Raw genomic sequence first — 16,846 nt, 5'->3', positions numbered from 1 at the left:
TGAAAATAAAAATCACTCGACTTTTAATTCTGGTTAATTTAGTTGAAAAAACGGATTTTGGTTTTTCCGTACGTAATCCAACTCAGTAGTATTTCATGCAAAATTTAATATACATTCCAAAATAAGCACAGTGTGACATTTAAGAAAAACAGACTGACTATTAGGAACTCATAAATGACCTTAAATTTTATCGAGAAAATTACACATTTTTGTTAACATTCTAAGTTTTTAACAGTTATTTTCAGTTAAAGCTACTTTCCTGTTCCTTCTAATTTCAGCTTACACTTTCCTACCAGAATGTGTTTTTAGAATCGCAATTAATGCAAATGAGTAAGAGTGGTATTTAAGTCGAAGTTCTACTGACTTCGTTAGAGAGCCTCAGAATTTCTCACTAGCGCACGTTCGCCTTTTGGCTACGTCTCTCTCTCTAAGCTATTACTACTCTCGGTCGTATTAAGCCTGAAGTACGACCGAGAGTCGTACTTCCGAAGTACTGAAGTACGACTTCTTACGAAGTACTTCAGAAGTACTGAAGTCGTAATTCAGAAGTACTGAAGTACTGAAGTTCTGAAGTACGACTTTTGATAGCTTCACCAGCTTAGTTGATATTTAGGAGCCAACTACTTAGAATTTTGATAGCTTCGGCTATATCATTTTAGTAAAGCATTAGTTAAGTTTTATTTCTTATTACTTTGAGTTCAAGCCCAAGTGCATGCTTTGTTGTACGCTCTGAGAAGGAGGAGACTGTTCAATTCTTACTTTGAATAATAAAGGGTAATTAACCCTTCTTGAGGTTTACGTTTCTGTTCCCGAATTCAAGCAATTATTCGCTTATCTGTTCAAGATGTTCCTACACATTTAGCTGTTAGATAAAAGAGTGGAACCTCACAGACTTTTGTACAAAATGAAGGGTTTAGGCCATAAATATTGCTACTTCGAATAAATTTGCAGAGATCTTTATGTAACATATTTCTTCAAATAGTTCTATTAATTTAATACATAATAAAGATTCCTAACTATACCTAAGCAGAAATGTTACAGTGTATTGTTGCAGTTCTGGTACTAGAAATACGTAAAATTACATTTCAGAAATAATCACAAAAATTTAAAACCTTGACAAAAATCTATTTATAAATCTATAACTCATAATAAAGTTTCTCATAACACCTGCGGAACAAAGTACATTAGCTCTGGCTGTCGCAATTTTCCTATAATTTTTTACCGCAAGCTTACAGCAACTAAATGAAACTAGCTAGCTGTATCTTGTATTAATTGAAATCAGTATCTCATTAAGATATATCTCATTCATTATTTGCAAGAGCTACGGAACAAACTCTTCTAAGCTACAATATTCGCAGCTACAACTTTATCAGTAGATGCACGGGTACCAGATAAGTCATGTAAAGTTCAATCACATAATTATGGATTTGGAGATTCAATGATAAAAGTATGCTTGGTAATGCTAATTTACTAATGCTTAAAAGGAAAAAAACTAATAGAACTTCTAAACAAAATACTTGCAGTAAATGTCAAAAATTCACTTTTAAGAAGGCAATTTGCGAAGGAATTTAAGAAAAGAGAGGTTATGACTTTTGTACTTAGTCTTAACTCTTTCTCACTGCAGTACAGTAAAACCTTAGATTGCGAGTAACTTGGCCTGTGAATGTATTGGAAGATAAGGAAAATTTTTCAATAGATTTTAACATGATAAGAGAGAAAAGTTTTTCAAAGCGAATAGTTTGCATCAGGAATTTTCTTCCAAGCATCATGTTATGACATTTCAGAAGACAGTTTTTCTCTCTCACACTGTAAGATTGTGGATAATCCTCTTTCACGCTCGGTCTCACGCACGCGATCCTCACTCTAATATTTAACCTTCGTGCGAACGTGTTCTACTTACTATAGCACTGTGACTATGTGTGTGTGTTTACGTAAAGCACCTTTTTCATTTGCGTTTAAGTGCAGTAACAGTTCTGAAACAATGGTCCCTATTAAAAAATTTATAAGAAAGCTAGTAAGATAAAAGAGATAATTATAGTGGAAATTAGGAAGAAAATCATTGAGAAGCACGAATGAGGTATGCAAGTGGCTGACACCGCAGATCTGATAACATATCTATGTCGCTGATTTTCACAACATTAAAAAAGGAGAAATAAGTGGTTTAGATACAGACAACAGGGTAACGGAAGATGGGGACACCAGTACTTTGCCGTTATATTGGACAATTAGACAGGTGTAGTCCCACGCTAACTGATATGCTAGAATCCGCTTCACGCTGTGGTTTGGAAAGTTTTAGCGGGAGTGATATTAAAAAAAACTGCATATTGTTAAGAGGATGTATTGTGCAACTGAGAAAAAGGAAAAACTAAGTGACATCCTCCCAGGTCCAGCGCAGCACGTGTGCTACCAGAATATCCAGGATAGCCTTAATTTTTGTGATGAGTTCCTTATGTTTAATGATATAGCGTTGATACCGGCTTATTTAATCTGTATTGTTCAGAAATCTGAGATGGTGGCTGAATGTTAGTGGACAGCTCGTCAGGTAATGTTCTGAAGTTCTCTTGCTACCGTGGATACAGTGGTTCGTATTGCTTAAGCATAGCTTATAAAAATAGAGTGAGAATGGGCAAGACCTGTAATTTAGCGTTTTGGCTGAGCTGTGGAAGCACATCTTTTTTTGCAAACTTAGGGAAAGAATAGGTAGGTTCGACAGCTTTGTGGTGCATGATCCTGTTCGTCTCGGGATTTCGTGTTAGCCAAATTATTAACGAAATTTTTGAGGCAGTATGATAAGGCAGATGTTGAGAATTCGCTTCTATGTTGCGAGCTCCTTTACCAGTGAATCTGTTGGCTCATTTCCTTTGTTTCTGGCGTGTGCCTTTATCCAAAGGAGATGGAAACTGAGAGTCTTGAAGCATTGTAAGTTCCTTTGAATGCTACCGATGGTTAATGGCTTTGATGGTTTATGGATACAAAACAAGTTACTAGAATATTCGAAAAATGGTCATATCGGAAGACGTAAACATTGCTCCTCATGTGAATAGAAGAAAAGCACTTAACAGGTAATACTGTCAAGAAAAAATTCATTTGCGATTAGACAAAAAACTTGTGCCCCGATCTCATAGGTGCCAGGAAGATAAACGTAAAATGAAGAACAAATTAAACAGGGAAGGAAGTGGTTCGACAATTTTACGATGAGAAATGGCATCCGTAGTGTGAGTCATAGAGACGCTATGAATTCGCACGCAAAGACAGATGAGGGTTTCGCTGCCGAGCTCCAGATGTTCACTGTTCCAGAAAACACCAAAAGTTTACAGTTCAAGCAGCAAATTTGAACTGCGATGAATCCGGTTATAATATTCCGGTCATAAGCCTTTCAGGAAATAGAAGATACAGAGAATACATTTAAACATTTTATATAAGTTCAATAATAAAGCTTGGATGACTCGGATCTTATCCGTTGAGTGCATCAAATAAGTCTTCTGTCTTACAGTAAAGAAAAATTTACGTTTCAGAAAAAAATCTGAGACTCAAAATCTTGATGGGCTATGCATAATTCTCCTGATTCTGCAGGCGTTGAAAACGGCATACTGAGCGAATTATAACTTGTTAAAGTCAAGATATTTTCTCCCAACACCACTTCAGTACTCCAGTGGATGGGTCAGCAAGTCATTTCGAAGTTTAAAAATTTTTAAATAGGAAGGAACATGGTTAGGAATTGACTTTCAAGGAACAATTGGATCTGCATCGCGAGCGACAGCATGGAAGAGATATTGTATGAGGAGGAGACGATAAAGATTGAATAATCTCTCAAATCAAATCAGAGTACGAATATCTGTAAAATACAAGGGAATAGTTCATTTTTTTAGAAAAGCTCCTCCCGAATAAGGCTAACAGTGCAAGCGATGAATCTGTAAATGTAAAGTGATGCTGATGCTGCGATTCCTTACAAAGGTAAAGTACAGGTTAATTTGTTTTTTGTACCTTAGTTGTATTTTATATTTAATAATTTTAAATTAATTTTTTGTGCGTTTGCATGAATCATTGGAGTTTCCATTTTTTTTTCCTTTGAGCATATTCTCTTTGATGTACAAAAGCTTTGTATTACTACACGTCGCCTAACCAAAATATGACTGTACTTATTTCTAAACTAATTTCGCTAATTAAGATAAAATAACAAGCCGAAAAATGATTAATTTAGAAGTCAAACAACAAAAATCAGCGTTTTATTTGCAAATTTTCCCAGATGAAATTTTGTGAAAATTTGCAAATATAACGTTGATTTTTGTTGTTTGACTTCTAAATTAATAATTTCGCTAACTCAACAAGCTTTTTGGTATCATAGCAATGTTTAAAACTAAATGATTAATAAATATATTTGTAAATAAACGCACACAAAAAATCTGACAGGAAAACTGGAAGCTTATGCTTTATAGTTGACCTAAGCATTAAATTTATTTCGAAACATTTAATCTGGGAAAAATATCTTGTTTAAATATTAAGCCTACCTTGCTCACAAAATAAGAAAGCAGTTCATGCTGATTTCTATGTCTAAGAATTGTCGTACATTACGTAGGTTAAAAAATAGATTTTGTTATTTATCGACAATTATTTTTTTAATTTGATATTGCCCAGACATGAAAATTTTCGTCATTTAAAACAATTCTGCAACTGAAAGCATATGACTACGACCAAGTATTGCGAAAATAAAGGCAGGATAAGTACTTCTAAGCTGCGTATTGGTGTGGATATGTATAGATACTTTTGATACCGCCAGCTGCAATAAAAAAGTGGTGCACAACTAGATGTTATAGCAGTCCCATATACAAATTTCAATGTTTTACGGCTAATCGCTTTTGAGTTATGTGCGATCTATAGATACATACATACGTACGTACGTACGTACGAACAGACGTCACGAAAAGAATCCCTTTTGAATCAATTTTAAATCCATTTTACAGTTCGTGTTGGGAAAAAAGTCCTTTATTCTGTCCGAACGCGCAAAAGACATGCAAAACAATCGTCCAGATGGATTCAGGAACAGTCAAAATGAACTTTCTAAACATTCACTAAATGTGAGTTAAAAGAGAAAAATATTGCTGTCGTGAAATCCAGTCTTATTTCATTTATAATTTATTAACTTCTCATTACGTATGTAATGAAAGAAAATAATTAACTGTGACTATTTAATTCAAAAAGCCTATACTTAAAATATTATTTTACATACCTTTAATATCAAGGTTATCAGATACAAAAATACGCAAATTTTTCCCTTACTTTCATAAAATGTATTAAAATGGAGAAATACTTATTGTGTTAAGAAGTTATTTCCAATTAAAACCATTTATTACTAACATTTACTAAACGTAATTCTAAGAAAAGTACATAATGATAAAAAAATTACTGACTATATTTTTGATTTAAAAAGTAAAATGGTTGTATATTCAGAAAGGTATAATGTTTATGAATTTAACCTATACGAATAAATTAAATTAATACGTATAACCTACATGTATTAATTAGTCAAATATACATTATTAAAGATACCTATAATTATAATGCTTCTAAGTGTCATTTTATGGGATTTATAAATTATTTTATTCATCTTTAAATTTAAGTAATTCAAAAGTACCATAAAAATTTTGTGATTTTGAGATTGAAATTTTCAAAACCTCTTGTAGTTTCTGTTAATTGAGGACAAAATTAAATTAAAATTCTGTGCTGTTTAATCTTCAGCATAGGGTAAATAGTTAAAGAATACTCTTTACTTAATTTACATGCACGTAAGCTTGTTCCAAGTGATGGAAGAGTAATTGTTTTCAGTATATCTCTCGCTATATATATTATTTCTAATGTATGCATATGGAGTACAAAACTAGTAGACTACTTAGTAGAAAATGTGTCAGAACGTTCTTAGCTTGGGTGTATATGGAAGTTTTCCCGAAGAGCTTTTGTTTAGTCATTTAAATATCTCAGTTTTGCAGAATTATAACTTATAGCATTTAAGACTGCAGCATTTCAAAATATTAACCCTTTAAGTAAGAAGAAGCAGATTTCCAAAGGTTGAAACTACCACTTGAGAATATGCACTAAAAATGCATAAGATAATATAACTACTATTCATGAAAATTAAGTGAAAAGTTTTTATTTTTACTTTCGAAGACCCCCAAAGTCTTGCGTCATTATTTCCTATTTCAGGACTTTCAGGCCCAGTTAGATAATCCATTTCCGTTAATTTCGAGGATGTCAGCTGTTTACTTCTTGGCCCTTTACGAAGAACTAAAACGTCTCGATAAAATGCGAGCTTGCAAATCTGAAACGATACATAGTCTGAAATTATTTGTTTGGCCCACACGGAAAGACATAATCAAAACAGAGCCCGGGATAAATTCACGGAGCAAAGATTTGCTATTCTTGCTTCCTTGCTCTAAAAACTTCGCAATAAGGCAGTGAGGTACGCAATCAGAATTTCTGGAAACAATTTTACCCAGCTTTCGGTATATTAAGAAAGTTTTCTTCCCCGGAACTCGGAAGTTTATTTCCTCATAGCGGAAGATTAATGATGTCTGCCCCAAGAAGAATCACATCGCCGAGTCCAGAAACAAGAAGAAGGATTGGGATAGCAATACTCTGTTGTCGAAATGAAATGAAAGAAAAAGCAACATGAGTAATTAGTTCTTCCTCGGCATAAGAACACTGCGTAATGCAACTCGGGAATCGCATTTCCCTCTCTTTCTCTCTCTCTTCTCTGGATCTTCTAGGACTTGCTCTAGAGCTACATATGGCTGGATCACAGAAATGAAAATTACGAAAGCCATTACTCACATGCAAGGATTCGCATTTCACCTATGATAGCAGTCCCCAAGCTAGGTGTCTTTCTTGTGAAGTACAGAGAATACTCGTGGTGAAGTTTCCTAGACACAGATTTAAAATAGAACAATAAGGGATTCTTTTTCTGCAATATTTATTTCTCAATACTGATTTCGTTAAATTTTCTAATAATTTCAATATCTGGGGATTCAACAATAATGTTTCATCATTGAAAGTTTACCCTCTGTGCAGAAATTAAAACTAAAATTATATTATTTTAAATTCTGGAATGCTAATATTTGCAGAATAAAACTCATAATAGAATTCTATAAGAATTAGTAAGTAATAGATTAAATTTTTATATCCATTATAATGTTGAAAATATAAATTTTATTTCCTTCGCTAAATATTTCAGAGACCGAATTATTTTTATGCAGCACGGAAGTTTCAACAAATTTTGCATTTTTCCTAAATTATTTAAATAATTATGAATGAAATCCATTAATTAAATACTGTAGGAGCTGTTTAAATCCGAGCATAAAACGAAATTAAGCATCAAATACAAACACACAACAAGTTTCAATTATTGCTTTACATGATTAATAGTTAGCTAAATTTTTTAATGTTTATTCTAATAATTACGTTATTTCCAAAGTAATGCACATTAGTTTTTACCATACTTACTTGAAGCGCTTTAAGCAATGTTTTCAAATAAACTTTATGAGCAATGTTCGAGCACATGCGTAACAGTATGTCACACTTTGCAAGACCCACAGTTCCATTAAATTCCATTTTTATTAAGCTGTCTGGTAAGCCAGATAGTAACTTTATCATGAAACTTCCAGGTAGGAAACTCGCAACCAATTTTGGGGTTATTACAACTCAGATTACAATTTTGGTGGATCAAGATCTGGACTGAGAATATGAAGGTTAGAACTGAATGGAGTGGTGACCAGAAATTTTTGCTTTAGGGCTGGTAGAAACCTCTCCTCTGATAAGCTCTCTCGACTCGCTGGTTTTATTGGTCCAATCAGACTACTATTTACATATAACACTATACTGTTTTCACTGTATTAAAACATGCTGAAAACATGCAAATGCTTTTTACATTATACAAATGCTTTTTACATTTATCAAAATTAAATTTTAGGAGCATTAGAGTTTGCAGTAAGCATAAAATAAGCTATTAGTAAATGTTTTAAATAGCAATTATGGGCACGAGGATGTAATTTTAAAGCAATTAGTTCTTTTTTGCTACTTAAATATGGGTAAATAATTTAAAAGTGATATTTTAAAATTGAAATGGAAATAGAAAAATCGAAACTGTAGGCAGGTATAACAATAATATATTATATTTTCATAATAAAAAATGATGGTGTAGAGACATTAGGTTACTTAGAAAAGCCAGACAGATGAAAAATGAGCAACGCCTTCGCCGGGAATCGAACCGCAAGCGTACCTAATCGCCAAATCCTGAGTGTGGAGAATCTTCACCCAACACCCTTTTTTTTAGTTCGGGCGCCACTGCAGAGACATTAGGTATTTTTTTTTCGGAAGCAGACAAGATGAAAAATGAGTAATCGCCTTCGCCGGGAATCGAACCACGGAGCTCTGGAATACCGGCCTAGCGTGCAGAACCACTACACCATGAAGTCATGCTAGGAAGGTGGGAGAAATACCTTACAATGGTATTTCCAGAAATCCTCCGTTTGTTAAATACTCAGAAAAAAATTTAACAAAATAATAGATTGACTTCGAAATAAAGTAACAAAACTTTCTAAAATTATTTTCTGTACTTAATGAAAAAATATAATCAACTATTCGATGGACGTGAATAATCCTCATTTATAACAGACATATAAATTTCATCAGAAATTTTAAAAAATATATTTCACTATGTAATATTGTAAGTACACAATCTCTTCTTCTTTCTGCATTTACTATTACATCATATCTCAAAATTATCCATCCAAATTATCAAAAATATGAAAAGAGTTATGAAATACACTAAGCAAAATACAAAATAGTATTTTATATCAGGAAGCAAAAAATGCAAAATAGAATTTTACAGTAACAAGTAAATTTTTTTTAAATTAATATTCTAGAATTTTAAGAGGGAGATTGATCACTATGGACGTCACATAATGTAAACAACTTCCTTCGTTATCCTGTTACCTTCTTCGTGATATACATAGATATGCATGCTGCAATTCTAAGAAAATGTTATGAAACTTACGTCTTGTTAAAATTTTAAAAAAATAATTATTAATATTTCGTAGATTTTATCCATATTACTTACATTATTTATGATCTCTGTTCTTAAAACGGAGTTAGCTGAGATCTTTCCGAATGCAATTTAATTAAAAGTAAATTAAGTAAGCCAAATTAATTAATTAAATACGATAAAAAATTAAATGAATTAAAACTTGGTAAAAAGCATTCTTTAAAATTTTAACAAAATCAAAGCATTCCTATGGTAGAACTATAATATTTTATTACATATGTTTATTATTAACATTCTTTCTTAAATATTAATTAAAAACCGTAAATCTTCTGTTTTTCAGAAGTAATGCAGTTTATACGAGCGAAAGCTATTGTAGGGACAGCATATATATGCAGGCGAGTACCTAAAGAGGCCAGCGTATAATATTCCCCTTGAAAATATTACTTTGAACGTAATGTTGAATATTGGGCTGGTTGCCAGAAATGTATTTGAATGGCTTTAATTCCCGCATTCCGCTTAGTAGTGTTTGATAAAATCCTTTATAATTTTAAAAAATATAGTAAATTTACATATTTATTGCTACTTCTTGAAAAGTAACAAAAAATCATGGAAGGAGAAAAGAATTTATGGAAAAAGATAAAGGAAACTCGTCATAAAAATAACAAGAACTGAAGACCCTTATGAATTGTACTAATAAAGCATTTAAATAACTGTTGTCTGGAAAAAAAGAATCAATTTCATGCACTAAATAAATCGCAAAGAACATGACTAAGTATCTTTCCAGTCTCTGCATTTAAGCCCTCAAATAAATATGTTGCTCTCCTATAATAACACTAATTCACATTAAAATGTTCAAAATTAATATCAGCAAGTGTATTTCACACTTCTAAACTATCATATTTTTGCTTTTGTGCTATCTGCGTTATAATAATTTAAAACAGCAGCAAGGTGTGGAATCCCTTAAGAAAATTTACGGGTTTACGTCCAAAGCAGAAACTGGAAAAGTTTTGAAAAACCGTCTCTTTAATCATTACAGAGAATTGCATGAAACTTTAAAAATATACTCAAAACCTTCAACTTCGAAAAGAAAGTAAACAGATTGCCGGTCTACAATTACAGTATGTCACAATTTACATGTTTGAAAGTACAAGTCATGTTGTATGAAGATATATAAACTACAACTCTAGTACTGGTCGTCCAGACGGTATAGTGGTTAGGGAAGCCTACTGCGGTATCGAAGAGCCTGGTTTTAAATTCCGAAAAAGACATAGATGTTTATAAATGTATAATGTCCGTGCGGCATGGGGTCACTCTAAATATACAGCGAGCCGAAAGTCCTCTCCTGTGGTTTGGTGGAAGGGGAGAGAGGTGGGAGATCTAGAACGCCCCCTTCGCGGTGCTTTTCCTCAAACCTGAGGTGAAAGTACAGGTACAACCTGCTTGAGTCTCTGGCAACCATTCTTCCATGATCATGGACACTTTGTGTCCGTGAATTTCATGGAAGAATACCATGGAATCATTGTACAAGTTAAATATAACTCAGTACTAGAGTTATATATAACTCTAGTACAAGTTAAATATAACTCTAGTACTGAGTTATATTTAACTTAAAAACGATAAAAATAATTTCAAGTGTAAGAAAAGCAGAATACGTAAAACACAAGAAAGGATATTTATAGTATTAAACTGTGAGTAGAAAAGGGATATCTGTATTTTCAATTATTTTATTTTATTTCTATGACACAATGATTTATTTTTTTCACTATTACATAATACAGCTTAAAAATTTATTTCAGAATTTTATACTAAGTTTACAAATCTTTTAAAATGAGAATTATTATATAAATTTTGCTTGAATTCCATAAAGCAGATTTGCTCATAAAAACTAGGCTAGTAGAGAAAACGAAACAGTATATAGAATAGTGAGGTTTCTTAAAAAGACAACAATCCAAACAGAAAAGAGTTCGCTTTTCACTTCAAACAACTTAATTTATTTCGTGTCTAGTTGGACTCCCTTTTTCGCGATCCTCGCTGCGTTTCATTTGCAAATAAAACACCTGTCACTTAGCGCAACAATGATTTTTCGAAGCACGTGCGCCATCTAACGAGCCGAAGCGGATGGAATAACAAGCCAAAAAGATAGAAAGAAAAAACACATACTTTCCTAGATGCAGGAAGAAATTTCATCCTCCAAAACATGTCTACAACTTTGCTTCGTCTTGCATACCTAACCAGGGATCAGCATCGTCTGCAAGCAGGGAATTTGAAAAAGAAGGAAGCGAGATTAAGTTGTTCCCCATCGCAACCTTCGAAGCAGAACACTGTCGAATACATCGAGACGTGTACAGACACATTTAAGATTACCATTGGTAAGTAAAGATCCCTTAAAGAGAAATGAGAGCATTTCATCGGTACTTTAACAATTTCTTTCTTTCTTCTTTATTCAATTCTTGACCAAATAACGTTCATTCTTAGGACTGATAAATTTACATTAGTTAATATTTACTAACACAATATTTGGTATAAAAGAAATCCTTAGTTTACGCGTTTTCCTTTACTTTGTAATAAATATACTTAATGGTAAAAATAATCTTAATAACATTTTCTATATCTCCCTAAATTCTTTCATCAACTCTTATTATCTAACCTAATAATATGCAAAATGAATTCCAAATCAAGAAAATGTATCCAAGTGATAAATAAATATAGTATCAAAGTAAAAAACCAACATGGTATCAAAAATGAATCAAACTTTTATCAGTAAGGAATTAAAAAATTAAAAAGGTTTCAGGTTATGATTAAGATATCAAAATACTCATTAATGGAGTAACCTTGGTCAAACCTTCAACATTACGCAATAGAAAGGTTGAACCGTCCATTAAAACAAACGTCAATGAAAGATTTTAAACAAAATAAACAATCAAAAGGATTCATTTATGTTTATAAAATGTAAAGTGATTAAATACTAATATACAAATTCCTTTGAAAACGAATCGGCTAAATGAATATTTAATTTTGAAATGAAGTCATTAATGCAATTTAACAAGAAATAATTGAAAGACATTAATTTACGTGTGATTATTTACTTCTTTCAAAAATATGGCAAATACATAACTTTAAATTTTAGTTTCATTAAAAGTGATCTTTCGCCACACATTTCTTAATGTTTTTCAAAATATAATAAAAGGAAATCCAAAGCTATTAAAGTTCACACTGAGAAAATTCTCTTGTGGATGACAAGAAATTTTTCGGTCTTTGAATCGGCAAATTCTTCGCTCTAAGTTATGAATGATGAAATTCATATCTATGCCGCCTCAGCCATAAGCGACTCTTGATGCTCCCGCAGAAAGCATCCGCGAGAAGCTGGGGAAGTAGTAATAGGAAGGAGGAGCTGGTGGAAGGAGGGCTCTCCCTCCTCCAACAGAGTTATGAGCTGCGGAGCATGTTTCATAAGCCGATATATGACTGGACAAAAGGAGAAAAACCGATATGATTTCTGGGCTGTTATTGGCTCTCTTCGAGCATCTACGCTACCCAGCTCAGATATAAATTGAATGTGCAAGTTATTTCTCAAGCGAGACTCATAGGTACATGTGTGAACGAATAATTCTTGCAAGGACAACTCATATCGAGTTCAAGTAACTGTAGAATAAGTTATTTTTTAATCCTAAACAATTATACATATTTGGATAAACAGACGCAAACAGGAGAGGGAAGCAATTTGAAAGAAATTTCGTTTTATAGGCTACTGCATTCAAAAAAAAGTTTAAAAAATGGTTGTAGTATTTAACACCAAATTACCAAATCTTGTATTAAATTATTTCCTAACAAACTTCAGTATTTACTTACCTCTTTTCTTTATAAGACAACATTCCATAATAACTATCCCATTATTGTTTTGTTTTCTAATTTTTAATGTGTTATTGACAGAACTAAGTTAGTATCACTATCACCAGAGCAGCAATCACGCTTTTCTTTTAGAATACCAGTGTGTTTATTAACATGAATGGAGCCACTCTTCAAAATATTAGCCATTATTATATGTTTCAGTAAAGTACCGATATATTAACCATACGCATAATTTGGGAACATCATTTAATTTATTAGTCTCCTTGCATTAAAGATTTAGCTAGCATATCAGTTTAATTTGCGATTAGAATGAAGTCATTAAAATTAAGGGTTTGAATTCCCAAGAATTGTTCAAGTTGAGAGGTTGCAGAATACAAATCTGTTTCAAAAATTAACTTCACTTTGAATACCACTTAAAATACTTCTTAAATGTTTTATCTTGAACTCATCAGTTACTGCAAATCCTCTGAATGTTTAAAGAAGCTACTGTATTCTCTATTGATTGTAGTTTCTTCAGGCCATTGACTTGGACACTGGAATGCTTAGGTTAAATGCCTTTCCCTAAAAGCGCGCTCTTGAACTGGATTTCTGCAAAAGTCCTCTAAAATCCAATCCGTATCTCCTTTGTACTGATTCAGTTCTTTAACTTCTAGAGACACACAGAATTTTGACTTGAAGATTTACAAACAAAGGAGTTAGTTAGCCCTGTTTATCACTTTAAAAGGGAAGATGCAGGTCAGATCTGAAACACTTACACAGCTGCTGCTTTTGTTCTCTCATTTTAAATGTTTATATTACAATTGTGCATCTCGTGACTCAAAATAAACTAATCTTTGAAATAAAAAAAAATATTTCATAAATTATGATATAATTCTAATCGGAAAAGTTAATGTGCTAAAAATATGTACAGTTTCGGAACAGACGAAAAACATTAAATACTCTTCATATGTAACTAGGAATGTTAAGAATTTAACGAGGAAATCTTGAAGAATTTAACTTAATATTGCTCTATAAAAGGAGTCTTAACTATCATATTTTCATTTAATCATCGGCAGTAGCTTGTAGAGCCATTAGGTATTTTTTTAAAGCAGGAAAGATGAAAAATGAGCAATGCCCTCGCCGGTACTCGAACCACGGACCTCTCGAATACGCTTCGATCTTGCCAACTGTTGCACCACGAAGGCATACTAAAAAGGCGGGAGACATACCTTATATACTCCCCATTTTAAAGCGCTAGTGGGGTGTAGGGGTTTTAGTCGCCAAATCTTGGTGGTGAAGAATCATCATTCACCATCTTTTAGTTCAGGGGCCACTGTAGAGCCATTAGGTACTTTTTGAAAGCAAAAAAGATAAAAATGAGCAACGCCCTCCGGGACTCGAACCACGGACCTCTCGAATACGCGTAGAGCGTGCCAACTGCTAGACCACGAAGGCGGGAGAAATACCTTATAAGCTAAGGTTAAACACGTGTTAGTAAATTTGTAAATCTTGTTCGGTAAATTTTATTTAAAATTTATTGCTTATTGTGTTTGATTGTTTTCTTTTTGTTCGGTTAATTGTACAATCAACTGAACTTCAAAAATGAAGTGAATTTTTCGCCTTGAAATCAAAATTTCAGCTATACTTAACAACTTCTGTTAATATTTATTAATATGTTTTGCATATAAAATACTAAATGGTTCAAATGCGTTATTCTATGTTAAAACCTGCGCTCAAATTAAAAAAATAAATAAAAAAAACCATGTTGATAAATGTTCAAAAATTTCTGTTTGAAAATGACTCACATAATAAGACTTATTTTTTGTTTTTATTGAAAAATGTTATTAATTCAGACTTATCGAATGGCATCCATGTTTTAAACAATAGTGTGGAAAAAATTAATAATAATTAATATTAAAAATTCAAAAATTTAATAAAAGGATTTTTCTTTCGTTCAGCACAAAACCAGAAAAAAGAATTAAATTTGGTATGTTCCTCTATCTCCGAAAGCCGTTTTATCTAACCAATTAAAACGTTTAATTTAGCCGTTAAATACTATCCATATTGAATTTGTGAATTAACAGGATAAAAAAATGAATTTACTCACCGTAATAATAGCAGGCCAAAGAAAGTAAAGAATTGATTAGTTTTTCATATGTTATGATTCGGGTTTAAAATTAAGCCTGAGGAAATACAAAGTATTCTTCTGTTGTTATATTTACTGGTCATTTAATTAAATGATAATCTTCGGTGTCAAATGCAGTAGGGTATAAAAATTATTGTTGAAGAACCAATTACTGTTGAAGTTATGGATGTAAAATAAAATGATAAAACCGTGTGGTTTCTGTAAATGTTCATAGTTTGAGCACTATTTATGACGCGCTTTTTATCTTCGTATTTAAATAGAAAAAGTTTTCTTTATTATTGTTACAGAGTTGTATTTATAATAATATTGCTTACTTTCGGGAAACAGTTGATTTGTATTCGTGGCAAATTCAAATGTATGTTGGTGTACTTTAACTAATCTCCGAAAGTATTTCAGTAAAACTTCAGTTACACTGATACCCATAAATTTGAATTATCTCATTAATTGACGAAAATCTGCAATTTAAGGAAAGCCACTTCGCAAAAAGTACATTTTCGAAATAACTTCTGGAATTCAGTCGTTGATTTCAGCGTTTATCGTGTCTGAACTCTTTTTTTTATGGCATCGAAGGATCATTTGGAAGAATCTCTGAGGGGGAGAAATATCGGCCGTTTAGCAGTAGGATGAGAAATATCGGCCGTTTAGAAGCAATTAAGAAAACTGCATGACGGCTAAATGTTATTCCAAGATAGAGAATCTCTGGCATCTGAAAACAATTTAAAGAAGATGAACTAAAACTGTTTACTATGAAGTCGGGGAAAAAATTCTAAAAGAAAACATCTGCTTCCGAAGGTCGGGTTTTCCCCGTAACTGTCCATCACGATGGAAGTTTAACTGCTAGGGAACTGAGTTTAGAGCTTAATAGAGTTAGAGCACTGAAACTTTTATACCTGAGCACACTCCGTTCACGTAGCTTAATTAGAAAGATATTTATGTCAGAAAGATTTGTATTCTACTAATGTAAAATACAAACTGTCACTCACAATACTTAGAGACTTGCCTGAATTGCTATAAAAAGAATCAGAGCTAGAGTCAGCAACAATAGACATGTTTTCTTCACTGATGAATCCACGTTCAACTAAATATCTATTTCTAAACGGTTTTGTATTTGTAAACAAGCAGGAAAGCAATATATCCCACCAATACAGGGTTTTCAATACAGAAGACTTGAAAAATGTGCAATATTCTCACCGAAATTTGAACATCGGACCTCCCAGTTGGCCAGCCGAGCGTGTTTTCTAATTGCACCGTGAAGGCAAGTGGAAAAGAGGGAGAAAATACCTTATAAATATTACGGGAAGCGTCTTTACGGTGGTGCAGATGTAATGGGATTGAGAGGCATAATATTAATAAACGTGCAGCTCAAGAAAAATTACACAAAGTATCTGCATATGTCTTGAAATACTAAGAAGTTTTACAGACTTCAGCAAGGCTTTTAAGAGGGTTACGTGGATCTTATCTTTTATGCTTAATAATAAAGTTCCACGTCGAGCAGGCTTTGTCGCTGAATTTTTTGAAATCGAAGATCCAAGAGAATATTAATCTCCAGATTTGAATTTCACAAAGAACATATACGATAATCTTCGAAGAGTTGTTGTATAATGAAATTCTCCTCCTAGAGATTCCAGTGTCCTGAATACAATATTCATTCGTGAAATTAAATTTATTCCCCCAAATTCTAATTAATCATGTTATTGAAAGCATAAAACCCCTTTCCAGTACGTGCATACGTGTTAAAATATATCGCATAGTCTATTAGTTTCAAAAGCTTGCATTTGTTCCCGAGATCTTCCCTTTTTTCCTAAAATTTTGTTGTCAGGTATTATTCCAATTTTACT

General features: G+C 32.6%; 1 long non-coding RNA gene across 1 annotated transcript in view; it reads right to left on the bottom strand.

Annotated features, from left to right (window-relative positions):
• LOC118190887 (uncharacterized) overlaps positions 1-16,846 on the bottom strand; it is a 326,175-nt gene that overhangs the window by 207,596 nt on the left and 101,733 nt on the right. The gene's annotated exons all lie outside the window — the stretch shown is intronic.

This window comes from Stegodyphus dumicola, chromosome X2 (assembly GCF_044657685.1).
Source record: "Stegodyphus dumicola isolate Sdum_Otavi_A_Nest chromosome X2, ASM4465768v1".
Lineage (NCBI taxonomy): Eukaryota > Metazoa > Arthropoda > Arachnida > Araneae > Eresidae > Stegodyphus > Stegodyphus dumicola.
This window is presented reverse-complemented; position numbering and strand designations above follow the sequence as displayed.